Source organism: Salmo salar, chromosome 03, assembly GCF_965601325.2.
Source record: "Salmo salar chromosome 03, fSalSal1, whole genome shotgun sequence".
In the NCBI taxonomy this organism is placed as follows: Eukaryota; Metazoa; Chordata; class Actinopteri; order Salmoniformes; family Salmonidae; genus Salmo; species Salmo salar.
The window spans coordinates 77,618,868-77,633,172 of NC_138293.1; positions in this window are offsets into that span (position 1 = coordinate 77,618,868).

Below are 14,305 nucleotides of genomic sequence, written 5' to 3' on the forward strand. Positions count from 1 at the left end.
GAGAAGAGAAAAGCAGCTCCCACTAGTTCAGCTTCAAAACAAGCCATGTTCCCTGCATCTCTGCTGCTGCTGGCATCTGTCTCCTGTGAGTTTCTCTGTTCATACAAATTGATATTTATTACTACTCTGAACTGAAAATGTCTCATTTCTGATGAAAACTGACAATGCTGTGTATTGATGTGTATTTCTCATTACAGGTGTCTGATGTGATATTGAACTCATCCATTCTGGTCCAGTGGTTATAAAACGAGGAGAGTCTTTCAGCATCTTCTGCAAATTCTCAGGGTTTTCTATATATTCTTACTGTCCTCGCTGGATACGACAAGCTGAAGGCAAAGCTTTGGAGTATGTTGGTTGTACATGTATTAGTAGTACTTCTACTGTAGACTCACTGAAGATCACTTCTAGTTATGACAGCTCTAGCAGTACAGTGTTTGATTGTATAATAAGACTCCTTAAATTAAATAGAACAGAGATGCTTCACCACATCAAATTTGTAACCGAATACAAGCCCATCACTGGTGGTGCTGGAAATGTATATCTGAGTTGTTTACCAATTATACTCCTGATATGACTTGATGGTATTCTAATTGATGTCTATCAAACATTCAATGAACTCATTCATGATCCATTACTTTAATGTTTTAATTATTCACATGATAAAGTTGGCCAGTAACGAACAAGAAGATCTAAGCTCTGTACTATCAAAAAGATACAAAGTATTATGATATAAATACATTTTTATGCAACAACATAAAGACTGGGGACAATTCACACTATTGGGTTGTGATACAAAACATATTGGCAGAGTGTAAAGCTCATTGTATCACAGTCCTGCCTAACATCATCCTCCAGTATAAGTCTATATTTTTACATGGAGAACACACTTGTCACGTCCTGACCATGGTAAGCTGTTATTTTCTATGGTAGAGTAGGTCAGGGCGTGACAGGGGGGTTTATTCTATGTGTTATATTTCTACGTTCTTAGGTTCTAGTTTTTGTATTTCTATGTTGGTTTGTTTGGGATGATCTCCAATTAGAGGCAGCTGGTCCTCGTTGTCTCTAATTGGAGATCATACTTAAGTAGGGGTTTTTCTTCCTGGTTGTTGTGGGTGATTATTTGTGAGTAGTGTTTGTTTCTCCTCTGTGTCACGGTTTGGGTTGTCTATTTCAGTTATTTGATGTATTGCATAGTTTCACAGAGTAAATAAATATGTGGAACGAAACACACGCTGCACTTTGGTCCGCTCCTTTTGACACCCCTGACAACACTAGAGTATTTATAGCTTGCACAGTTATTACATATTGTTTCCCTACTGATATTTCCATTAATAATATATCCTCTCCTTATGCAAATTTCACCTAGCCCCTCTCTTCCCTTCTCTCCCTCCTCCTTATATAAAAACCTCTCTGTATCTGAGAGTCCTAGTACGTCCCTCTGAGTCCTGGAGAGTAGAGAAGAGCAGCTCCCACCTGTTCAACTTCAATACAAACCATGTTCTCTGCATCTCTACTGCTGATGCTGGCAGCTGCCTCCTGTGAGTTCCTGACTGTAATCTGATCAGTATAACTTGTGTTGCTGTGACACTGATGTGACTCGTTGATTGATCTGACCTGTCATTCCTCTCCCTCCTCAGGTGTCCACTGTCAGGTCGTACTCACACAGGCTGAACAGTCAGTCCAGGGGACACCCAAAGGATCCATCAAACTCACATGTGCCTGCAGTGGATTCACTCTAAGCAGCACTAATATGTACTGGATCCGCCAAGCAACTGGAAAAGGACTTGAATGGATAATTTACTATTATTCTGACAGTGACAAGAGCAACGCCCAGGTAGTACAGGGACGATTCACTGCATCAAAGGACAGCACTAATTTCTATCTGCACATGAGCCAGTTGAAGCCAGAGGACTCTGCAGTGTATTACTGTGCTAGAGACTCACTATGGTTAAAATAATGAGAATAGCCATACAAAAACCATCTGGTAGAGAATGGAAGGACGTGCACAAACACACAGACACACGTATGGTATGACCAGTAGACCATGACAAGGGGATACATGAGGAACAATTCTAATGATGTATCAAATAATAACACAATGATACACCTGTTAAATACATGCTGCTAGTGTTGTTGATGCACCAACAGGGGGCACTCTCTCTCCATATGATTAAAATAATGACCAGTACTGATGAAGGCTCTGATAATACATTTTATTGCAAGAAAAAAAGTATAATTTGGATGTTGATTCAAAATGCTTTAGTTTGTCAAAACAAAAGTAATGTCTTAAATATGTTTCATCCACCACAAGTATTAACTAATGCTGTAAATGTAATGTTTCATATTTACCCCACCCTCCTGTTCAAAAATATAATCTAAAGAGGGTCTCTGAGTTTTCAGAGTGCAAAGGTTGTGTCCAGTAATAGGTGTGATGGTCCTACAGTGTTTCTAACCCTCTTATATGCAAACCTGGTTCTCTCCCTACTTAAACCGTATCTGTCTGTCCTAGTAAGTCCTAGAGAGTAGAGAAGAGCAGCTCCCACTGGTTCAGCTTCAACACAAACCATGTTCCCTGCATGTCTGCTGCTGCTGGCAGCTGCCTCCTGTGAGTCTCTTGCAATTTTGGAAACCAGCACCAGACCTGTACAAAAACTCACCTTCTGGGTGGATGATGGGACTCATAAACACAGATATTTAGTTTACTTCTCAGTTGCAGTTTAATGTTCCTGAATGTATACATAGGAAATATGTAAACAGATGTATCATCTGTGTCCCTCCATTATGAGCAAAACTTTCACAAGCACGCACTGTGTGAAACCCATACTTATCACTGTTGACATACAATATCATCTATTAAGGACCATGCTGGAAATGAATATCTAAATTCTAATGAAATTAAATAACTGGAGACCACTATCACTTCTGACTTGTGATGCAAAAATATTGGCAATCGGTTTTGCTAGTATTAAGAGTCATCCCACTGGACACAAACTGTCTGAATCAACGTTGTTTCCACGTCACTTCGTTTAAAACAATATTCTTTTTTCCATCTGTTGACATTAAAACAAGGTGGAAAAATGATTGGATTTGCAAGAAGCCATCAATGTAAAGGAATTTTCTGGTAATTTATGAATTTTCTTTCAACTTTTTACCAAAATCCAAAAACGTGTTTTTTTGTAGTTGTGTGTTTGAATTCACGTTAGATGACAACTAAATCAAATGTAAATCAAAACTAGACATTAAACTGATGTCGGTGCCCAGTGGGTTAACTATTACTCACTAGTAACAATCTAGCTTAGTACAATAGATATTGAATATAAAAATCTGGCATAGTTATGAAAGAAAACTTTCGATATAGTTATGAAAGAAAGGTTTACTGCTATTCCCATTCCTCCCACACCTGCCTCTTCTCCCTATGCAGATTGTACCACACTCCTGTCTTCCTCTCTTTCTCCCCACCTCTCCCTTATATAAACAGTCTCTGTGTGTGTCCCTCTGTGTCCTCGAGAGTAGAGAGGAGCAGCTTCTATCAGTTCAGCTTCAAAATTAACCGTGTTCCCTGCATGTCTGCTGCTGCTGCATCCTGTGAGTCTCTCTGGATTTGGGGGGGGGAACTCGACACATATTTGGATTGGCAGAAATATAAACAATTCTAATGTAGCTTTAAGGTTGTTTGTGAACAATGTTAATATATTTGTGTATTTTATCCGTACAGGTATTTACTGTGATATCACACTAACTCAGCCTGGTTCAATTGTTGTAAAGCCAGGAGAATCCTTTCGTAAGGTTCTGTATTTATTTTCTTAGTCAACCTTGTGTTATTGAATGTAGCCATGTTTTTTGGTGTTCTTGAACGTAGCCCTGTTTTTGTGTTCTTGAACGTAGCCCTGTCTATCATTTTTGTTCATTGATTTCACCTGTGTTAGTTATTCACATGGTCTCATCAGCACCTTATTTACTTCAGTTCATTCTGTTTGTGCCTTTGTGAGGTATTGTTAGTTTTGACTCTACTAAGCCTTTTCCTAGCTCGTTTGTGAAAACCAGTTATAGCCTTCAGTCCTAGTTTTGATTCACCTGCCTGTTTGCCTAGCTGTGTATGACCATTGCCTGCCTGTGACTACGATTCCTGCTTTCTACCAAGGTGAAATAAACACCTGCCGTGCTCTGCGCGTGAATCTACACCTTTTTCTCCCTGAGTATTCATTACACCTTTACAATCTCCTGTAAGACCTCTGGTTATACTCTTGCTAGCTATTGTACTAACTGGATTTCACATTATGAGGGCAAAACCATGGAGTGGATTGGTTATGGGGATTGCGGGACTGGCAGTGGCGGCACCGGCATAATAGACCCCTTAAGAGCAGAATCAGCTACACAGTAGACACTTCCAGTAGCACAGTGTTTCTACAAGGGAAGAACTTTCAGACTGAAGACACAGCTGTGTATTACTGTGCTCGCAATTCCCGCAATGATACAAACCATGGCCAGAGCTGTACAAAACCCGTTATCTGGGGACACATGGAACATGGAAGCTGAAGAGCAGAGATGTGACCTTTAGTTCCAATTTCACACTCTAGGAGGCAGGCTAAGTTAAGGATTTCCCCTATATTGAAAACCTTTCCACAATGTTATTCAATAAAGATATTTTTCAAGGGTTGATTCAGAGAACATGGTTTCTCTCTGGTACACTTCAGTAACAAATGGTACAGAAACATTGATCCACTTTCATAACTAACTAATCAACAGTTTGACATTGCATCTCTTCCACATATCGTTGTTGTAAATGAGTGTTTTTCAACTTACTCAGTAAAATAAAGATAAATATACACAAAAGATATCAAAGGTGAACTGTGGGTATATATCAAAGCCTCTTGTGATATGTGCTCCCAGTAAGGAGGAGCTCATGCAAAACTCACCAGTCCTCCATCTTTATTAGTCTCTGTTGAAGGTTGTTTCTGCTGAGGACTGTCTCAACTACCTTTAGAGAACTACACAGATCATGTTTCCTACCACAGGAATACTCTTACTGACAGTCTAACAGATGAGGAAACAGTATGTTTTACTTTTATGAAGGAAATAAATGGACACATTAGCTTTTACATTTACATTTACATTTAAGTCATTTAGCAGACGCTCTTATCCAGAGCGACTTACAAATTGGTGCATTCACCTTATAATATCCAGTGGAACAACCACTTTACAATAGTGCATCTAAATCTTTTAAGGGGGGGGTTAGAAGGATTACTTTATCCTATCCCAGGTATTCCTTGAAGAGGTGGGGTTTCAGGTGTCTCCGGAAGGTGGTGATTGACTCCGCTGTCCTGGCGTCGTGAGGGAGCTTGTTCCACCATTGGGGTGCCAGAGCAGCGAACAGTTTTGACTGGGCTGAGCGGGAACTGTGCTTCCTCAGAGGTAGGGAGGCGAGCAGGCCAGAGGTGGATGAACGGAGTGCCCTTGTTTGGGTGTAGGGCCTGATCAAAGCCTGAAGGTACGGAGGTGCCGTTCCCCTCACAGCTCCGTAGGCAAGCACCATGGTCTTGTAGCGGATGCGAGCTTCGACTGGAAGCCAGTGGAGAGAGCGGAGTATCTGCACTCTCTATTTCCACATGTATTCATGGTCAAACACTGACTGAGTCTATTCCAGTGTTTAAAAAGCCTGGATAGTCCCACAAACTGACATGTACAGCCTCTGGGTTCACATTCAGTAGCTATGGGATGGCTTGGATCAGACAGGCTCCTAGGAAAGGACTGGAGTGGATTGTTTTTATTAGCACATCTAAAGTAGTAGTCCAATCTCTTCCTCCCAGTCAGTCCAGGGTAGATTCACCATCTCCAGATACGACTCCAGCAGTAAGCTGTACCTACAGATGAACAGCGTGAAGAGTGAGGACACAGCAGTGTATTACTGTGCTAGAGAGTCATAGTGGTTAAACTAATGGGAGAATCTGTACAAAAACCATCTGTAATAGAAAGGAAGTACTTGCACAAGCACACACATCATCTGGCTGAGATAAGGAAATGAGACCCAAATAGATGTTCACATACCGTATTATCATACAGTGACACAGAGATAACACACCTGTTAGATATGTTGTTATAGTGTTGTTGATACACCAAGAAATATCCCATTATCTTCATTTTACTGATGTCACAATACTTCAGTTAATTGATGGAGGATCTGCAATGTCTTGATGTATCATGTAATATTTCAGTTCATAACAATCATTCTTCTAGAATTTTTATTTTAGAATAAAATTAATGTATCCTTATCTGCCTTTTGTTGCTGACGTATGCCAAAGAGTTTTATGAACAAGTGGATGAACTAAATTATTTAGTTTCAGGTGGTAATGGTCCTGAAGTGTCTCTTATATACTGTATCTCCCACCATCTCTCCATGTGAATGCAAACTCTCCCTCTGATTCCCTACTTAAACAATGCCTGTCTGTCCTTAGAGGCCCTCTGAGTACTGGAAAGAAGAGAAGAGCAGCTCCCACTAGTTCAGCTTCAACACAATCCATGTTTCCTGCATCTCTGCTGCTGCTGGCAGAGAGTTTCTCTGTTCGTACAAATGGACATTTATTACAACTCTGAAATGATCAAATCTAATTTCTGATGAAAACTGACAATGTTGTGTATTGATGTGTGTTTCTCATTACAGGTGTCTGCTGTGGTATTGAACTCATCCAGTCTGGTCCAGTGGTTATAGAACCAGGAGATGTAACGGTCGTCGTAGTAATTGGACCAAGGCGCAGCGGGATGAGTGCTCATCTTAACTTTATTGTGAACACGACTAATAAACAAAACAATAACCGAACAAACAGTCTTGTAGGCTCACACAGCAGTACAAAGAACAACTTCCCACAAAACCCAAACAAAACACACCCCTCTATATAGGACCTTCAATCAGAGGCAACGAGGAACAGTTGCCTCCAATTGAAGGCCAAATCAATAAACTAAACATAGAACTAAAAAGACTAGACTAGAACATAGAAAATACACTAACATAGAACAATGACCAAAACCCCGGAATACATAAATCAAACACCCCTCTACATACACACACACCCCGAACCATATAAAACATATACCCCCTGCCACGTCCTGACCAAACTTTAATAACAAATAACCACTTTACTGGTCAGAACGTGACAGGAGAGTCTTTCAGCAACTCTTGCAAATTCTCTGGGTTTTCTATATATTCTTACTGTCCTCACTGTATACAACAAGCTGAAGGCAAAGTTTTGAAGCATGTTGGTTATACTTGCACTAGTAGTACTTACACTGTAGATTCACTGAACAGCAAGATCAGCTCTAGTTATGACAGCTTCAGCAGTACAGTGTTTCTACAAGGGAACAACTTACAGACTGAAGACACAGCTGAGTATTACTGTGTCTGTGAGACACAGTGATACAAACCATGGCAAGAGCTGTACAAAAACTCATCCAGGGATTCATTGTATAATAGGATTCATTCAATTAAATAGAACAGAGATGATTCTCATCAAATTTGTAAACGAACACAAGCCCATCACTGGTGGTGCTGGAAATGTATATCTGAGTTGTTTACCAATTATTCTCCTGATATGACTTGATGGTATTCTAATTGATGTCTATCAAACATTCAATGAACTCAATCATGATCCATTACTTTAACATGTTAGTCATTCATATGATAAAGGTTGCCAGTACCGAACAAGAAGATCTAAGCTCTGTACTATCAAAAAGATACAAGGCATTATGATATAAAAAATATGTATACAGTACCAGTCAAAGAATTTGACACACCTACTCATTACAGGGTTTTTCTTTATTTTTACAATTTCTACATTGTAGAATAATAGTGACGACATCAAAACTATGAAATAACAAATATATTCAATCATGTAGTAACCAACAAAAATGTTGCCTGCATCTCTGCTGCTGCTGCTGCTGGCAGCTGTATCCTGTGAGTCTCTCTGAATTTGGGGGAAAGACAGAACAATTAGCGATGGCTTTAGTTTTGTTATAACGTTTATAATATTTAATTTGTAGTGAGTTGCATTTTGAATGTTTTGTCCACAGGTCTTCACTGTGAAGAACTCACTCAGCCAGCCTCTCACTCAGCCATCTCCTCCAAGGGCTCATTGTTATGTGTGGTACGAAATGCTGTACATCATACTGTACGTTGTTATGGTTTACGACAGTGTGCTGCTTTACGGATTAATGGGTTGTCAGAATGAGTGGCACATGTCATTAAACGACAGAGTGATGTACAATGTGAAACGGTGCAGATGTGCGTTCTTCTACAGCTAGGCTAGATATAACATTGGCGACAAAGATGGCTGAATTGAGTTTACCACCGCCAGCACCACTCCTTGCCGTGCCTGGCGAACCTCCAGTCCCGTGGAATAACTGGCTTGAAAGCTTTAACACTTATCTCGAAGCTATGGACTTTTCTACAATCTCTGACAAGCGGAGGACAGCACTGCTCCGTCACTGCCTCGCTACAGAGGGACAGAGGATTTTCAGAGCGCTTGGATCGGCTCCTACATTCACTGCTGCAGTCAGCCTCCTATGGAACCACTTCGCCGGGAAAGAGCGAGTGCTCCTCCAACGCTACCGGCTACGGAAGAGACACCAACGGCCGGGTGAGTCCATTCAAAGCTACGTGGCTAATCTCAGGGATTTGGCTAGCTCTTGTAACTACGGGACACTTTCGGATGAGATCATCAGGGATCAGTTGATAGAGGGGACGTTATGTGAAAAGACAAGGGAGAAACTGCTTTTGGAATCGGATCATTTACAATTAGATGGAACTATTAAAATAGCACTCCAGGTTGAAGCGGCGTTGGAATGCTCTACTATGCTAACAGACAGCTCTGCAGCATACACTCGGTCCCCAGCCATTCTCACACAGCAGCTTCAGCCCGAGCAGGCGCACTACAACGATCACGCGCTGCGCACGGCCTCCCACGTCGATAGCTGCATGGACACAGACACCGGCATGCCCGTGCAGCAGGCACACGGACAAACAAACAGAAGTAGCTGTGGCAACTGTGGGGCTAGCTCTCACAATTCAAGGGCTTCAAACTGCCCAGCCCGTGGGAAAATATGCAAGAACTGTTCAAAATACAATCACTTTGCGAAAGTGTGTTGTACTGCCCCAGCTACTAGCTCCACCCAGCACAGGCCCTTAGTTTCATCTCACTCTCAACATGAACGCACGGAAATCCGAACTGTCTCCACCAACCATGTGTCATTCAGGACATGCACTGTGCAGCTGGGTGAGGTGGGTTTGCCTTTGCTGCTGGATACTGGCGCTGCGGTGTCGTTGCTCAACCTTGCCACTTATTCCAAGTTTTTCAGTCACCTACCACTCCAACAGCCCTCCACTGCCCTGTGTGGGTACGGTAGATCCAAGATAGACATTGTAGGCACCCTCCAGGTCCCAGTACACTACGGCACCAAGCATCTGCCATCATTCACATTTCATGTTGCAAAGCGGGGTGCCAACCTCTTGGGCCTCGACCTCTTCACAGGCTTGGGATTCACACTGAGAGATCACAGTGGGTCAGCTATCCACCAGGTTACCTGCACATGGCAACAGAACTGGCCAACTCTGTTTGATGGACTGGGCTGCCTCACAGCCTTTACAATTATTTTAAGAATTATAGATACAGAACTCCTTTGTGCAATCGAGGTGTCCGATTTTAGCCTCTTACATCTAGACGTTCCGCTAGCGGAACACCTGCTCCAATATCCAGTGATAGGCGTGGCGCGAATTACAAATTCCTCAAAAATACAAAAACTTCAATTTTTCAAACATATGACTATTTCACAGCATTTTAAAGACAAGACTCTCCTTTATCTAACCACACTGTCCGATTTCAAAAAGGCTTTACAGCGAAAGCAAAACATTAGATTATGTCAGCAGAGTACCAAGCCAGAAATAATCAGACACCCATTTTTCAAGCTAGCATATAATGTCACAAAAACCCAGAAGACAGCTAAATGCAGCACTAACCTTTGATGATCTTCATCAGATGACAACCCTAGGACATTATGTTATACAATACATGCATGTTTTGTTCAATCAAGTTCATATTTATATCAAAAAACAGCTTTTTACATTAGCATGTGACGTTCAGAACTAGCATACCCCCCGCAAACTTCCGGGGAATTTGCTATCAATTTACTAAATTACTCACGATAAATGTTCACAAAAAGCATAACAATTATTTTAAGAATTATAGATACAGAACTCCTCTATGCACTCGATTTGTCCGATTTTAAAATAGCTTTTTGGTGAAAGCACATTTTGCAATATTCTAAGTACATAGCCCAGACATCACGGGCTAGCTATTTAGACACCCAGCAAGTTTAGCACTCACCAATATCAGATTTACTATTATAAAAGTTTGATTACCTTTTGTTGTCTTCGTCAGAATGCACTCCCAGGACTGCTACTTCAATAACAAATGTTGGTTTGGTCCAAAATAATCCATCGTTATATCCGAATAGCGGCGTTTTGTTCGTGCGTCCCAGACACTATCCGAATGGTAAAGAAGGGTCGTGCGCATGGCGCAATTCGTGACAAAAAAAATCTAAATATTCCATTACCGTACTTCGAAGCATGTCAACCGCTGTTTAAAATCCATTTTTATGCCATTTTTCTCGTAAAAAAGCGATAATATTTCAGACCGGGAATGTCCATTTAGCTAAACAGAGGAAAGAAAACAAAGCTTTCGGTCGACGCGGGCACGAGCCTGAGTCTCACAGTACTGTAACCAGCCACTACCCAAACGCGCTACTTTGTTTCAGCCAGAGCCTGCAAAGCCACGATTCAGCGTTTTGCCGCCTTCTGAGAGCCTATGGCAGCCGTAGGAAGTGTCACGGGACAGCTAAGATCCTCACTCTTCAATAAACAGAGACAAGAAGAACGACACCTTGTCAGACAGGCCACTTCCTGCATGAAATCTTCTCAGGTTTTTGCCTGCCATATGAGTTCTGTTATACTCACAGACACCATTCAAACAGTTTTAGAAACTTTAGGGTATTTTCTATCCAAAGCCAATAATTATATGCATATTCTAGTTACTGGGCAGGAGTAGTAACCAGATTAAATTGGGTACGTTTTTTATCCAGCCGTGAAAATACTGCCCCCTAGCCATAACAGGTTAAAATAGCTTTTCGGTGAAAGCACATTTTGCAATATTCTGAGTACATAGCCCAGCCATCACGGCGAGCTATTTAGACACCCACCAAGTTTAGCCCTGAACAAACTCCGATTTACTATTACAAAAGTTTGATTACCTTTGGTGTTCTTCGTCAGAATGCACTCCCAGGACTGCTACTTCAATAACAAATGTTGGTTTGGTCCAAAATAATCCATTGTTATATCCAAATAGCGGCGTTTTGTTCGTGCGTTCAAGACACTATCCGAAAGGGTAAATAAGGGTGGCGAGCATGGCGCATTTCGTGACAAAAAAATTCTAAATATTCCATTACTGTACTTCGAAGCATGTCAACCGCTGTTTAAAATCAATTTTTATGCCATTTTTCTCGTAAAAAAGCGATAATATTCCGACCGGGAATCTGCGTTTAGGTAAACAGACGAAAGAAAACAAAGCATGAGGTCGACTCGGGCACACGCCTGAGTCTCACAGTACTGTAACCAGCCACTACCCAAACGCGCTACTTTTTTTCAGCCAGAGCCTGCAAAGCCACGATTCAGCTTTTTGCCGCCTTCTGAGAGCCCATGGGAGCCGTAGGAAGTGTCACGTAACAGCAGAGATCCTCTGTAATGGATAGAGATAATCAAGAAGGGCAAGAAATTGTCAGACAGGGCACTTCCTGCATGGAATCTTCTCAGGTTTTGGCCTGCCAAATGAGTTCTGTTATACTCACAGACACCATTCAAACAGTTTTAGAAACTTTGGAGTGTTTTCTATCCAAAGCTAATACTTATATGCATATTCTAGTTTCTGTGCAGGAGTAGTAACCAGATTAAATCGGTTACGTTTTTTTATCCGGCCGTGTCAATACTGCCCCCTAGCCCCAACAGGTTAATGGACTGAACTGGCTAGTTTGGAGAGTACTTCCGTTTTAGGGTTAATGTTTATTTCTTACAGGTATCACTCTAGGTTCTTGCCCTATGGACATTTTATATATGGTACCAGTCCCTGGTTTTGGAAAGGGGGGGGAAATGTTATGTATGGTACGACGTGCTGTACGTCATACTGTACGTTGTTATGGTTTACGACAGTGTGCTGCTTTACGGATGAATGGGTTGTCAGAATGAGTGGCACATGTCATTAAACGACAGAGTGATGTACAATGTGAAACTGTGCAGATGTGCGTTCTTCTACAGCTAGGCTAGATATAACACTCATAACATGTAGGAATCTATTACAAAGCTTGGACTTGACAGCCTGCAGGGAAAGCACTGGAGTGGATTGGAAGCACACATATTGGAAAAACAGTTTACAAGGATTCACAGTAGACTCCTCCAGCAATACAGTGACTTTAACAGGGCAGAACCTATTGTGCCCAAGTCTCACAGTGATACAGACCTGTACAAAAACCCACTCACCCCTTAAACAGTTGGAGTTACATGTATCAATCAGGAGGGGGTGACATTAACATTCTTACTGTATTAAAATAAAGTCAAAACCCCCTCATGTAATGATGAATTTAATTTATACTAGATGATTATCTTTGATAAGATAACAAAGTATTGGCTAGTTCCAAACTCTAAAATAGTACAATACATTTGAGTAAACGTTAATATTTTAGAGTATTCCCTCACTGTCTAACAAACTTGTTTCAATAAAATACAAATCCTTAATTGTTGACCCTCTTCATCAAGACATGGATCAGTGCTTCACTATGTCCACCTCTACGGTATACCTCCTCCCCCTTCCATCTTACTACGTCAATGGAATCCCACCTTATGGACCTACTGGATTCCTACTTAAACAGTGTCTGTCTGTCTATCCTATTACATCCCTTTGAGTGCACGGAGAGTTGAGAAGAGCAGCTCCCACCACTTCAGCTTCAACACAAACCATGTTCCCTGGATCGCTGCTGCTGCTGCTGCTGGCAGCTGTATCCTGTGAGTCTCTGGATTTAAGGGGAAAGACACAATCAGCGATGCCTTTCATTTTTATTCCAATTTTAATATGATTTTATTTGTATTGAGTATCATTTTAAATGCTTTTTTCCACAGGTGTTCAGTGTGAAGAACTCACTCAGCCAGCCTTTATGACTGTCCAGTCAGGTCAACTACTGACCATCTCCTGTAAGGTCTCATATTCTGTTACTAGTGTTGCTACATTCTGGATTCGACAGCCTGCAGGGAAAACATTGGAGTGGATTGGATATATTAATAGTGGTGGAAGCACAGCTTATAAAGATTCACTGAAAAACAAGTTCAGCATCACCAGAGACACTTCCAGCAACACATTGTTTTTAAAAGGACAGAGTCTGCAGACTGAAGACACAGCTGTGTATTATTGTGCTCACTACCACACTGATACAAACCAGGACCAGACCTGTACAAAAACCCACCCTTTGGGTAGGTGATGTTAAGGGACTTTAAGATGAGAGAAGCAGTTTACTTCTCAGTTGCAATTGAATATTCCTGAACGTATACATAGGAAATGTGTAAACAGATGTATCTTCTGTGTCCCTCCATTATGAGCAAAAGGTTTCACAAGCACGCACTGTGTGAAAACCATACTCATCACTGTTGACATACAATATCATCTATTAAAGGACCATGCTGGAAATGTATATCTAAATTCTAATGAAATTAAATAACTGGAGACCACTATCACTTCTGTCTTGTGATGCAAAAATATTGGCAATCGGTTTTGCTAGTATTAAGAGTCATCCCACTGGACACAAACTGTCTGAATCAACGTTGTTTCCACTTCACTTCATTTAAAACAATATTATGTTTTCTTTCAGTTGACATTAACATAAAGTGGAAAACTGATTGAATTTGCAAGAAGCCATCAATGTAAAGGAATGTATGGAATTTGTGTCCATATGGGGACAACCAAATAACCCTTTTAGGTTCTAGATTGCTTTTCTTTCAACTTTTAACCAAAATCCAATGACTTAGATTTTTTTTTGTGTATTCACATTAGATGACAACTCCATCAAATGTAAATCAAAACTAAACATTAAACTTACTCACTAGTAACAATCTAGCTTAGTACAATAGAATGTAATATACAAATCTGGCATAGTTATCAAAGAAAAGTTTTGATATAGTTATGAAAGAAAGGTTTACTGCTATTCCCATTCCTCCCATGTCTGC